Source organism: Aythya marila, assembly GCF_965140915.1.
Source record: "Aythya marila genome assembly, chromosome: 1".
NCBI lineage: Eukaryota > Metazoa > Chordata > Aves > Anseriformes > Anatidae > Aythya > Aythya marila.
The window spans coordinates 77,095,225-77,109,611 of NC_139042.1; the positions used below are offsets into that span (position 1 = coordinate 77,095,225).

Below are 14,387 nucleotides of genomic sequence, written 5' to 3' on the forward strand. Positions count from 1 at the left end.
ACATAGCACCACAGATTTCGAAGCAAGCCACCACCTGACGAAGCCACTCAAATCAAAATTAGCATAATTATGCAGTTTGGTTTAAAAATGCAATGCCACTTCTCGTTTCATAGTTTCTTTCCTCTTAGTTTAACTATGGAAACATGAAAGGAAACTAGTATCAAAATAAACAGTATCTGAGGGCTCTCCATTTGTTGCTGGATCTCCAGAGCCTGGCAAGTGGTAGGTGGTGCCAGTCTTTTCCCCAGAGTCAAGCTGTTCTCTTTCCTTTGAACCTTGTTAAAGCACACAAAAAAATTAAAACACAAATGATCAACACCACCACATTCAGCACATCCTCTCCTTCCCACTTACCTCTACCACACCCTGTATAAGATTATTCAGTTTCCTTACCCATTAACTAAGTTCTCTTGAGTCTTCAGTGTCCTTCAGCACTTGACCAAACCAGATCTGAATTACGAGTTTGAATCCAACCACGACTTTTTGTAAAATAAGATGAAGGTAAGAACAATGCAGTTGTCCTGAAAAAGTGTAGTGAGTGTATGAGAAAGAGCCCAGCTGGAGCAGCTACGACTCCCCGGATACCTTCGGCTGCCAGAGCCTTCTACTGTCATGAATCTTAGGGGGAAAATCTGCTCTTTCCTTTCTCTGGCTGGAAGCAGGCTGGGAGTCCAGCGCAGCCGAGAGCCGTGTCACACAGCGCCTGTGCGACAGAGGCAGACAAGCTGCGACCGACCTCCCCGCTTCTTGTTGCAGAGGAATTGTTCGGAGCGAGCACAAGGAGTGGTTAGGAAGGGGCATGTCTCCCCTCAAAAATCCCTCTTCCACATGGCTGTGCAAACTTAAAACTGGCTGTAACTCCGCAAGCTTTCCCTATTAGGAAGAGCTGCAGGAATGCTGGAAGCAGCTGCTGCTGCTCCTTGGAGCCCAGCGAGCAGCATTTGGTGTGCTCTGCCTGACCTTCTCACACGGTTAGCTTGCAGCTTTTTTAAACACCTTTAAAAACTTTCTGCTCAAACAAGCAAACCAGCTGTATTTATAACGTGGCTTCAACACGAGCAACACAGAGGCTATTTTGCACAATTTGCTAGGAAAGAAAAAACAACAAAATGCCAAAACTTGATAAAGGCACTGCTTCGTAAATAATGTCTGTCACGTTTGCAGTCCCCATATAGAATGCTGTCATCTATAGTGCGTGGGCAGGCAGCGTAGGCGCTTTGTGAAAAACAAACACTGAATCACCGATGACTTCGACTGCAGCTCTGTGCTGCATGGCATTTCAACAAATAACTGTGCAGAGTGACAACTGTGTTTCTCAGCCGATGCCACTTAGCACTCCATCAGACCACTCACTGAAGAGAAGCCACCAGCTACAAGTCATGGTGACAGCAAGGGACACCGTGTAATTTTTTTCCCATAGATCTACCCAGGTTCTTTGATCACCACCACATCTAGGTGGGCTGAGCAGCCACTGACCTGCCAGAGGCAGCACGCAGGGGTCCAAAGCATTTGCTACAGGTCTCTGGCTGGACATAGTGGCCACCAGTCCTGCACAGTATCACTATATGTGAACCCCAGACATCTCTAATCTCAAAGCCCTACCCAAAGCCCACAGAAGTCAATGGACAGGTCTCAGGGTTTTCAGTGTCTCTTACATTAGGCATCATCACATCCTCAAACCATGTAGCTCCTCATCTTCGTTTTCAGTCTTTTTAGACTACCCACGGCAGAGTGGTGCTAAAAACAGCCAGGGTGTCACCACCAAACAGGGCAGTTAACGAGATTTCCAAAGAAAAACTGTCCTAGTGAATTACCTTCTCAGACAAGTACTGTCATTGACTGCGCTTACATCCCAACATAAACCAAGGAGGAATGCTGAAGCTAAATTTATCTCTCCTCTTCAAAGTGCTGTAGCCAGAGATCAGCATCCTGCTAATCATCTATCTTTGTTAATCAGCTGTATGTTTGTGGTACTTGACATCTTTCTTTAAAAACAAGTTTCTTCAGCCCACATAACTCCTGTGTTATTATTTTTTGAATTTCCTCTAATGAACAAAACTCTGTTATTTGCATATTTGGAAGTGGGGATATATTCATTCAGAAACTCACTCACTCGAGCCCTGTGAAGAATGAACTGCCATTTCCAGGCTCTAGAAACAAGCAATCAAAATCCCCAACCTTTTCTAGTGGCCTGCAGGAAGACAAAATAGAGAGGCTGCCAAGAATCCAGTTTAGCCTGTCCCCTTTGTATTTATGAGCTCCAGACAAGGCTATGTTCCTTTACCATCATTAAAAATAAATAAATATAATAATATTTATTGGAACTAGTTGTTGACAGCGAGGGTTTCCTTCTCAGAAACTGAGCAGTACAACGGTACGTGCTGAGTTCTGCTTTAAATCAGGGTTTTTCAGATTATTCAGTCAGTAACAGTGCTCTTCACCAAAATACTAAGGGTCCTTTGGGGTACACTGGCTACACATAGACTATCTTAGTTTTACATCGTTAATACGTTTGTGTTAGCTGCCAGCATATCTAGGGATTTCTTTTTTCCGATCTCAAAGTACTTTTTTCAGTAATACACAGCTTTGTATATAAAAAAAAATAAAATACTACCCAGGACAGAATCTTACATTATTAATAGAAAAAGTTCACAGTATATGGAGAGGCTACAGAAAATAAAACCTATCACTAAAAAATGGAGAAAAATAAAGTTATTCTGTTATTTACTCTTTCTTAATTTCTTCCCAGAGCACTCAAAAATATTCCTTTTAAAACTTACAACTGAGCCTGGGGTAAACTCTCATTGGGAAACTGATCAATGGATTCTGATATTGTAACTTCATCATTCACTGATAAGCACTATGTGACTTTTAATTCGCTTCTTAATTATGCAAAATTCCAAGGACCTGACTCTCACCCCAGAGGGGTGCAAGATTAAGCGAACCGAATTAGCACGCAGCCGAGAATTCCTCTGGCTGCTCTCTTGTTACAACAGTGACTAAAGCTGGCCACAAAAGCCCCAAGGGACTGTTAAAAATAGCTTCAGAAATATAATTGACCTAAAAATCTTTTTTTTTTTTTTTTCAGTGGAAAATCAGGGTTCTGTCTTAAAAAACAGTCATGAAAAAATATGCTTTCTGTGGAAAAATGTATGGCTTGGTCAAAAAGTTCAAAGAAGTTTGCAGCTAAGAAAGAAGATGTTTTCACTCAAAACCCCACTGGTGTGCCTCATGGGAGCTGTAATTCAAGGGCCTGGCATGCCTGGCTACCTTTCCCACCCTGAGCAGGGGCTCTCGTGACAGACCCCTTCCTCTACCTCGAGGGACAGTGGCATGCTGTCAGAGATGAACATCCCTTAAGGCTCATTGGAAAGAACCTGGGGCATTAAAAATCTGCAGGATTGCTTCCAGGGGAAGTGGTAGTGGTATTTTAAATAAAAGCACTTTCCATCTTTGTATTTAAAAAAAAAAAAAAAAAAAAAAAAAGTAACTGAAAACATGCTACTTTAGTCTTTCTTGTATCCCTCTGAATTGGACTGGGGAGCCCCAGAGAGAAACTGGGCATCCAGAGTCGTGCAAAGACATAGATGTTAAGCTCTGGTGACACAGTTCATTCAAAAACAAAAATAAGTAACAGAAGTACAAACACCTCACTTAGCTTTACGCTTGATGTGTTCCTAAGACCTGTGAAAATACAGAAGTGGTAGCAAGTTGCATATGCAGAAGAGACACTTGTAATTATACCTGCACTGTCTGCCCCAGTAGCCACAAGACACCCCACATAGAGGCTGTCCGCATGTGTCTCAGAGATGCATTTTCTGATAAAACGCAGGAAGCAAGTAAATAGCAATTAAACATATTTAGCTCACACTTTTTATCTCATACTTTTAAGTGCTGTTAGCAGAAACTGATGCCTCCAAAAGAGCTAACACATGTACTCTGACAAGTTGTATTAGGATCTAATAAAAACCTATATTGTGAGATAAATTAAAAGACAGAATTTGTAGCAGCAGAATCCCTGTTTCTAGAAAAGGAAGGCCTTGTGAGGAGTTGTGGGGACATGGGTAGAAATTTGGAAAAAGGAGTGCTCCCAGTCCTGAAACAGGCTTTGCTTGGATGTGCTAGTGCTGCTGTCATCTCTAAGGAACAGGTGAAGAGCACAAGAGCACACTCTTTTTTTTCCTCTGTTTGAGAACTTTAAAACCTGTCAAACATACTCTGAGTCACTGGGATATCCTGAAAAATGTACCCACTTCACCACTTTGCTTTTATAAAAGCTGCACGGTGCTTTTTCCCTTTATAAAGGTTTTACTCTCCATGTGCTGTGTGCGGCGGTGTTAAGTGGAGGTGCAGTTCCAGCCCATACATTGATCGTGGTTGAATCACAATGGCAAAAACGCCCATCTTTGAGCATGTTTACATCTCCCACCAGCGAAAGCAGCGCACACACAGAGTTACGGATTCAAACGATGTTTTGGAAAATTATGCACTGGATATTGAAGGAGCACTTGGTGAGAAGAGGGGGCAGCAAGAGCCTTGCTCAGCTCTCACAACACGTAAAGTCACCGGGGAGGAGCTGTCAGCACCTGCCTGTGCACAACACCACATGAACATGTACAAGGCTCCAAGTGCTTTTTCTGAAAACTGTGACCCTGGGCATCAATGAAGCTTGTAACCAAGGTCCTGCTCCTCAGGCATGTGAAAGGACAAGTCTCCATCCGCAGTCTCCAAATGAAAGACAAACAAACAAACTCAGAGACAGACCAAGGCTATTTTTAGATGAATGAACAGCATGAGAGCTTTCCAACATCTCTCCTTACCCACTCTCTTCTCATCTCTCCCCCATAAGCTTTTGTTGGTGACTGCCAAACGCTCTTTGCTCCTATTTAAATTTTTTATGGCAATCTAACAGACGTCCCCCACCCAATTATTTTAATCTGCCTGCATTGAGTGGCCACAGCAGCTGTTCAGCTCCTCTTATCAAGCTTATTAATACTGCAATTAAAATATACATCAGTCAACTGAAAGATCCACACAAACCTCTTCCAAGTTTTGCTTTTTGTTATAGATATCAGGGAGTGGTTAGGAAAAAAAAAAAAAAAAAACAAAAAAGGAGTCACCATTATGGTTTTTAAGAGACAGCATGAAGCTCCTGCTAAAAAAGGCATGCAAACACGGAGTTAAAGAGCTTTCACTGCAATATCCTTGTAAAATCAACAATTGCTTGAAAAATTAGATTTGCTGATGGGTCACATATTATTGCAATACAAGAGTTTCCCATCCCACATACACAGGACAGCACAGCATATTGCTTTTGAACTTTTATCCAGCTATGCTAATATCAAAATATCTACAGCCTATTGTCAAAAATTTCTGTTAATATAAAGGTTTACAGAACAAATTCATTCTGAGCTTTATGAGATCTAAAGAGCTCTTATCCACATTATGCCTGCTAATGACCTAAAGGAGATTATTTCATACATCTCATTAATAATAGCAAGCTTTATTCACAGGAAACTCATCAGGTCATGAGCCTGAACTTTGAAATAGGAAGGATTATTGAGCTTCCTGCAATTCAGTATCATTGCAATGTGCTCCTAACGGACTGTGGATGAATTTTAGTTGATTTCCTTAGATGTACTCTTTGTTCTTTAAATCTCTGGGGACCAGCTACAAGAGCTGTTTGCACTGGGAGAATACTGTCATTTGCCCTTCTCTTTTGCACTGATGTGCTTCAATATAATCACAAATTCTCACATAAGAGTGCAGTTCTTCAGAAAAGTCAGTGTGGCAAAGCTGGACGACTTTATAAGCTTTGTGCAGTAGGACAGTTTCCATTAACTTGTGGTTATTTGTTCAGAACCAGAGAAGGACAGAAAAAAAAAAAAATCACAACATAAATAAAGCCCTTAAAGCCTTTATTCAGATCTGAAGAATTCAACAGCTGCATCCCATTCAAGAAATTGAACTGAATGTGCTCAGCTATGAGAACTACTTTCAAGGGGCCAAGCTGAAAACTCAGTACATTTCTAAAAGACACTGATTTTAAAGGCATCTCTAACAATGCCACTTTTCACCAATTTTTACAAGTGAGCTTTGTGACATTTGGTGTTTTCCTTTTCCTGGAGTTTTATCTCCAGAAGATAGGTGAGGACAGGTCAATCTCAGTATTCAAGAAACACACAAAGCTCCAGCCTTCAGACATGTCTCCAGATGTCCTCTGTGAAATTCTGTTATATGGAAGTCTAAGAAAAGAAACTCAAATATGATTTTTAATTTCCCTTTATGATTTTCAAGACATTTTTATTATTCTGCTTTACTCAGGCCCAGGGCGATTCTTCCTGTGAAGTGTGATGCTGGAACTACTGGAGTGACACAGACAGCGATCAGCTCCTTGCCCGAGGTGAGCGGCTGCGGCAGGGCAGAGGCATGCTCCTGCTGCTGCCACTGTCTGGAGCAACGTGCTGCAGTAGTGCCTGGACAGACAGCATGTCTGCTCATTGCCTCTGGCCAAGGAGCCCTGCAGACCCCTGGAGTAACACCTCCCGGCTGCTCCTGCTGGGTCTGCGCTCCTCTGTTGGAGTCCCTACAGTTATCCATGCAACACAAACTGAAATTTGCCTTAGGAGCATTTCCTCCTCATACAGCTCTGGGTCACACAGAAGCGTTCAGCATATCGCAGGGTCAATACAATGAGTGAAATACATGACCCTGGCTGAATTAATTACATACAAGAGATGTTTTGGTAAAGATGGATACCAACACCCAATAATGCTTGCAGATGGAAATTGAGAAAATAATGAAGCATCAGTTAAATGTATTTTTATGTTTTACTCCACAGAATGTTATTTTCATTACACTCCTACATTCAAACCTTCCACTGGATAAAAATTAAACAAACTGCTAAGGCTTTTCCACTATGACTTCTCACACAGCACAGAACTGATGAACAATGTATTACTGCTGTTAACATTATTATTAATATTACCTATGCATCATTTGTTACAGAAATGAATTAGCTTTTCCTTCAGGAATCCTGTAGACTTCAGGAAGTTTTACCCTTTCCATTTGGCAGAGTAACTAAAGCCACCAGCTGCAGAAGTGTGCAGTAATGATGGATGTTTCAGATGCTGACAGTTCAGCTCAGGGGCAGATCAGACCGACAGTGGGACACCCTTCAAAATGCAGGCACTGCAGGCACTAAGCGAGGCACTGTAAGTACTAGTTCCAATCTGCGGTGAGAAACAGGAACTTGTGGGGGAGCAATCCCTTTGGTTTGCAGAGAGAAGAATGAAACCCCAGAAATGTATTTTCCCCTCATGCTCCCTCATATACAGGCAGGGACCGTATGGTGGCCAGGCTAGCTCAAAGGCACAAGTCTACAGTGCAACTAAATTGTAGACATTGAATGAGATGAGATGAATTCCACCCTTAAATACCATTTTCTGTGGCTGCTGAAAAAGCTAAAGCTTTTCTCTGAGCTCTAACCTTTTCCAGAAAGGCACCAGGGAGATGATGAACACACTTATCAGCAGCCACCTCCACAGCTGCCTGATGAAATACCAGGTTTTGCAGCAAACTTGCCAACACGTTTCCCAAGGCGGAGTGTTTGTTCAGCTGCAGTCCCTCCTCTGGTCCCCTGAACCAAGCAGCTCCAGCCCAGCCAGGCCACCACCACCTCCGCTGTGTCAAGCCCTCCCTGTGTCCCAAATGAAGCAACAGAAAACAGCTCAAGGTCACCCATTTTATGAACTTCATGCCCAGCAAGGACAACGTTAGCTGTGGATGAACCTGCCTTTGCTTAGTTCATTGCCTGCTCTAATTCCCTTAAGTCCAATTGCCATTTATAGCAATGGGGCACAGGGTGGAGCCACCGAATCTGTCCCTGGGAAGAAGGAGATCACGGATCGCATTCTTCAACTGCTGCAAGAGTATTTTCCCCTAGGAACTGGGCACACACTGTGCTATTATGAAATAAACTACAGTCAGTCTCATTTTTTAATTACACTACTACTGTTTTTCAACTAATTTGGTGCCAACCTCTACAAGAGGAGTTTCCAGCACTACAAAAATCCACCCTGAAAATAGTCCCAATGAGTCCTCCTACTGAGGGCATGAACTCCCACAAAAACGAATGACAGATTTGCAGTAACCTCACTGAAAGTAGGATCATGCTCTTTTTTTCAGCAGTACAGAGTATAAAATGCCAGATGCAACAATAAAATAGTCATCGTGAACGGTGGTGTTAAACTTCCATTGATGATGTGGTGTTGTTATACAGCTATCAATAAGCATCAGAAACCAATATAAATTAATAGTAGCTTAATTTTCTTAGTAACTTAAACTTTCCTGCCTCTCTCAAAAAACATTCATAACCCAAAACAGGAAAAGAGACAGAGATCTTTTAAGTCCATCAGTCCGATCCATACAGAAGGTATTCAGGCTACAGCAGGCTGTGCAGAGAAGAATGCAATGGCAAAAAGTAAAGAATTATAGGTTGCAATGATATAGTTAAAATTGTCCTCTTCCAAGTCTTTTCCAAAACATTAAAACTGTCTTCTATATGAAAGCAAAACAGAGGACAATAGTACAAATACCATCCACAGTTCACACTTCCAATTTAAACTTCTATTTAAAAGCAAATAAACTCCTAAAGCTGCTCTTTCCAAAACAAGCTCAATTTTTTTCTCCTGGTTAATAATTACAGAAGAATTTTCTCAAGTTTATAGATGGTGGGAAAGAGAAGTACAGTTAGAGCATTATTTTCTTGTAGAGAACTGAAATAACACTTTTTCCAGATTTCCACAGAGATGTTCAGTGGAAAAATGCCCAGTATCCTGAAACACTTCTCTCTGGAAATTCATTTCACTCTTTCCTTCCCATATACTCTCTTATGAATGAGCAGAGAAGCACACAATAAAACAATATGCAGTCTTTTGAAGCACATTAGAACTGTAATTTCTGTATCTGAAATGTCTGTCAGCACAAAGTGTAGCATGCAGTACTCCAAACTAATAAAGAGCTGCTATCAAACTAAAAAGCCTTAGGGTTTTTCATATTGTTTTCTAGTATTGCTCCTAATGAGAATCAACAGGTTCTGCTTGGATTATCTGTTTTATACAAACAGTTGCACAACAAAAAGAAGAGTAAACTCCTGTGCCTAAACCCTAAACTCTAGGGTAAATGACTAAGATGCCAAGTGTTGATAAATTAGAGCATGCCTACATGTCTCAGGGTCTTATTTATTTTCAAATCTTCTGGTAACTCCATAAATAACTGTAAGAACCATCCATCACATCTCCTGCTAATGGTGTCTTTACAAAACGTGCCTACTTGTTTTTTCACTGTACCATGGGTGAGAGGATAAGAAGCATTTCAGACTTTTTAAAAAGTGTTTTTTGTCTTTTTTTTTTTTTTTTAAAGTTTTTTTAAAACTTCAGGCTACCCTAACAAAAAAAACTCTATAGGAGAGAGGGCAGGAGGGGGCAGAAGGAAGGGGACCCGTTAGGAAGAGGCACTGGCCCAACCCATTTACCTCACCCAGGAAAAGAAGCGGGATACTTTCCAGATTAGCTAACTGCTTCAACCACGCCATCGCACATGACCGATTTAGATTCACACTGCTTTTGGTGATCTGGAAGGACAGAGGGGAAACCTCGCCACCCTCAGTGACAAGCGAAGCATCGCACCGCGCTGCTGCTGCCCCTTTAACGGGCTGGCATCGCAAAGACACAAACAACTCTGCCTGCTGGATGAGGAGAGTCGACAAAGGTTGTATTTCCAGCCAAAGCCTTTAGTTCGGTGGAATGTCTCTTCCCTTAAAGGAACAGCAGTTTCTTCCCATGTGTGCTGCCCCACTTCACCCAGCTCTCAACCAAGGCACTGCTACAGCTCCTAAGGCCTCCCTCACACAGAGGGCCCTCAGCCTACAAAATCCAGGTGCACGAGTGGAGGTGTAAAATGCCTGTTCACACCTTGGTCTTAGCATAAATCATGTGCATAGTATCGTTTCGACTGCTTGAGTTGGTTAAGGTACAGGCTGTGTATACTAGAGAGCTCTCTAGATGACTATGTGCTATCTTTGTGACCAAAACAGCTAACTTAGCCCTGTACCCATGTTTTATATTCACTAGAGAACCTGAGGCACAGTAACTCTGCGGGAATAAGGAAATGACTCAGTTTAGCTTGCCTCTGAACAAGTCTCGTGTTTTTCACGTCCCTTGTTGATGCTCTCCATCCTCAGGACTCAGGAGTGCGTCAAGGGGAAAAGCTGTGCAGGAACGCAGTCTGCCTCAGCTGTCATCAGCTTTAGGTTTCTAACTGCGTTCACAAGCGTCATATATTTTCCTATTTCTCTTCAATGTTTTTCTCTAGTCCCACAGCTTCGTGGTAACTGCTCCCTCTTCAGCCCCAAAAGAATCACACAAATGGAGAACAACTGCTGTACAAAGGAAAATGAGGAACTAAACACCTATTAGCACCACAAAAGAATATAACAATAAATTGAAGGGAATAGGAGGAAAAGGACTTTTATTCATCTTCTGTGTCACAGCAGACGCCATATTTCAGCTGCAGTATGACATTAAAGGTGACCGTGCCACCGAACTCCACCAGCTCCCTTTGCACCCAGGCAGTCACCAGAGGGCGGTGAATGGCTTTTGGCCATCCCAGCAGCGCCCACCAGCCAGGCCGAGACCCCAAGGCACAGCTGTCCTTGTAGTTTTCTGTCATAGAAACTATGCTGCTGTATAATGCAGCCCAGGATTGGCCATACAGACCTGTTTGAGACAACAGATTGCCTTTGCAACCCTCAAAATAGAAAAAAAAATATCTTCTTTGCCCTTACTAACACAAACTGCACAAAAAGCTTTCAATAGCCTACTGATCTGTGTACCTTCAGCTGCTTAGACTTACATTATGTTGGCATAAAATCAGCGTGGATATGCTTGAAATACATACAGAAACAGAATAAAAAATTATAACAAGATGCTTGAGAGGTCAGCTTGCAGTATGCTGCTGTTGAAGAAAACACATTAATAATCAGAATGTTATTGCATGTTTTTATTTAAGCATCTTGCTTCATAAATTAGGACCCGCATTTTGAGTGCAAAAAGTAGCATGGAATGTTTGTTTCCTCCTGACCTTACCACTGGATTTGAACTCTCTCCCATTTGCTCATTCCAGTTTGAATTCGATAAGGCTATTAAATCACTTAGTGTTTGTCCCCATGTAAACAGCCAGATCTGCTCCTTCACTCCCAACTACACTGCAGACACTCTCACAGACCTTTCTTCTTTATAGAAGACATCTTCTGTATTGATACATACCCTTTGTACAAAAGATAGACTCCAGAAAACAGACATGTACCTGGCCAATAGCATTTTGTTATAACCTAAAGCCAAGAACAGAGAATTTATTGGCTCTTCTGACAGCCACCATAGATTTTCAAACTCCACAAGCCAAGAAACATTCATCTGAGCTATCGTGTGGGTTTATACTGTGTTGGATCTTGATCTGTTTTATAAATCCTGGAATCTGTACAACTCAACAGAAATCAGTGTGGCACACAGATACAGTAGACCCTGAAGAATCTGTCTGCCTATTCAGGATTTTATTTTTTTTTTGCCAGTGGGGATATCAACATCAAATTCTGAAGCAGGCACATGTGTGTGTTTGAACTCCTATTCCTATCTGCAATGCAGCAGCAGCTTAAATGGAAAATATATGTTTAGAATAGTGCATTATCAAAATAATATTAATAGAATGAGAACACACCACTGTTACAGGTTGAGCAGTAAGAAAAACAGCTATTATAAGGATGGAGACCTTGTAACTTCCCCCTATAATGCCATTTGAGACTCACACTGAGTTACTCTCTGAACCTATGTGTGCTTGGGGACAGCCCACAAAGTTCCCAGTGCACCCTGTTTATGAATTAGCAAACAAAACTAACTAAATAAACAGTAATAATAAAGAAAACTATTACATTTGTAACACCATGTAAACAGTTAGTACCTGTTTTAACCTCCTATGTATTTAAAAAGTCTCCATAGGAAGGTGGCAACCAGGCCTGGGCAAAGAACAGAGTGATGTAGGATAAAATGACATGATCTTCTCCAGCAGGCTGATAGCCAACACCACTGTAATAATGCATATCCCCTGCTGTTCTCATGTGTATGGTATCGTTCTCCTAAGATTTTAGGAAGCTTTGTAAGTGCTGTGGAGACAGACCCCACTGTCCCCAAAGCAGGTGCCAGTACCGACTGAAGAACAAGCATGACTTCATGTACCCAAGCGAGGGATGCTTCTACTTTACAAATATTATTCAGAAAGCAACATGTGCCTGCCACACATGACCACTGTGGCTGTTCCTACACTTCAGGGGACACACCATGGCCCCTGGTTCCCCCAGGCAGTGCTGCTGAGGAAGCGGCAGGGTCTCTCCAAGGCTCCCATCCCAGCTGGGTCTCCTGGTAGGGAGGGGGCTTCTCTGCACCCAGACCATGCCCCAAGGGCAGTGCACACACAGCCTGAGCCCAGGCCTGGCTGCTGAGGTGCTGCCTCGTTTGGTTGTACCACAGCAAAAAGAGAAAAAAGCGCTAGCTTATGAACCTGACAGGAGTGTAAATCAGGGCTGTATTTTTAAAGGCATGAAATCATTAAGTAAATAACTAAACAGAAAATAGAAATAGAAATAATTAAGTGCTGGGAAATTAATAATAATAATAATAATAAATCAGAATGTAATCCAAATGAAGGAATTCATCTGCTCATTCCTCTCCTTTTTACTGAGGTGAGTGAGGAAGCTCTCTCTGTGGACATCTGGGTGTTCACTCTTTGGATAAGACAAAGGTGACAGTTCTGTTATTGCTTAAAACTGTGTGCAAATATATATTAATCCTCCTCCAACACTAATTTTGGAATCTGAGAAATCTTTTCATTGAAAATCAATTATTTATTTCTTAATGCAATGAGAATAGGACAGGTTCTTGCAGTGGAAACATCAACCCCTCCCAGTACAAATCTGCTCATGGAAACACTTTGGAAGCATGACCTCTTTAACTCTGACAGGCACTTTTTTACAAAGGTCACTCCAGATAATTCTTTTAGCAAGACAAATGAACCACATCACTGTAATCATAAATGATATGTGAATTATAAATTTGGCATAGGATTCTATTCTCTGTGAAAAAAAATTACTTTAAAGTAGATAAAACAGCCAGGAAAAGCAGAAAAGAAAATGATAACTATGATAACTCTAGAGAGGGAGTGGTCTTCAAGGCAGTTCTTAAGTAAATATTTTTATCAATTTTTTCTTGAAAAATCTCCTATGAGGTTTCCAAAAAAAAAAAAAAAAAAAAAAAAAAAAAGATGGGAGCAAAAATTCAACACTGCAAGGAGGGATCATGTTCAGCTCTCAAATGTTTTTGCAGATTCTCCAGTTGCTAAAACCTACTTTTTTTTTTCAGACTATTACTGCTCCCACATTCCTCCCAAATTCTACTAAGGCTGTGCTGCTGGTGAGTTTTGCTAAATTACTTTTAAATGACATTTAGTCCTTTTGCTCTTTGTAGTCATGAACAGGACTAGAAAGTTAAAGTAAATTGCCCTCAAAGGGTGCAGAAACAATGGAAACAAAAGAATTCAAAGATTTGTAATGTATCAAGATAAATTCCAAAATCTGAAGGAATTTTATCTTTTTTTATCAAAGAATTTTATCGAAGGAATTTGCTGTTGCCACCAAATATTTAATGAATGACTTAACTTTCCAAATAGACTGCAGAAGACTTGCCTTTGACATCTACAGATATTTTAATTCCAGTCCAGATGCTAGTACATAAGCATTGCTCTTTTCTGCTATAATGGCAACCAAAGCAGTATTTTCCCCTCTTACTTCAGATACTGTAATTTAAGAGACCACTTACTTGTCTCCCGGGTGCACCATTTGCTACGCCAGCAAGTATTACAGTCACATTGCAACTGGAATGGCAATTCCGTACTTAATTTTGCTAAACTTGACAGCAAACACTCTTTTTACTTTGCAATGGAGCATCAACATAATCATACATACACAGGACTATAAAGTGAAAATTACAAAGTAGGGAACGAAGGCTCAGCTGGCCTGTATATCGAACGCTGCAATGAAGTTTAATTTTACTACTCTGGTCCCCTGTCTGATCTATGAGACAGTGTGGTGGGGCTGTCCTCCAACAAGGTCCCCTTCAGCACGAGGACCCACCTAAACCATGCACCTCACTGCACATGGGAGCCCTGCTCCATGTGGTTCAAGTCCATAAGGTCAGCAGATGCCAAGATCAGGGAGCAGGAGCAAAACAGCAGTGCAGCGCTGCAGGAATGCATCATGGATGTGCAGACCTGTGTTAGGA

General features: G+C 41.5%; 1 protein-coding gene across 6 annotated transcripts in view; it reads right to left on the reverse strand.

The window, feature by feature from the left end:
- Nucleotides 1-14,387, reverse strand: part of ARHGAP6 (Rho GTPase activating protein 6) — a 312,049-nt gene that overhangs the window by 69,665 nt on the left and 227,997 nt on the right. The window contains exon 1 of one of the 6 annotated variants that reach the window (XM_082775531.1): nt 394-425. The exons of the other annotated variants lie outside the window; for them this stretch is intronic. The gene's annotated coding sequence lies outside the window, so the exon portion shown is untranslated. Of the gene's footprint in view, nt 1-393; nt 426-14,387 lie in introns of those variants that run through there. 6 annotated transcript variants of the gene reach the window in all.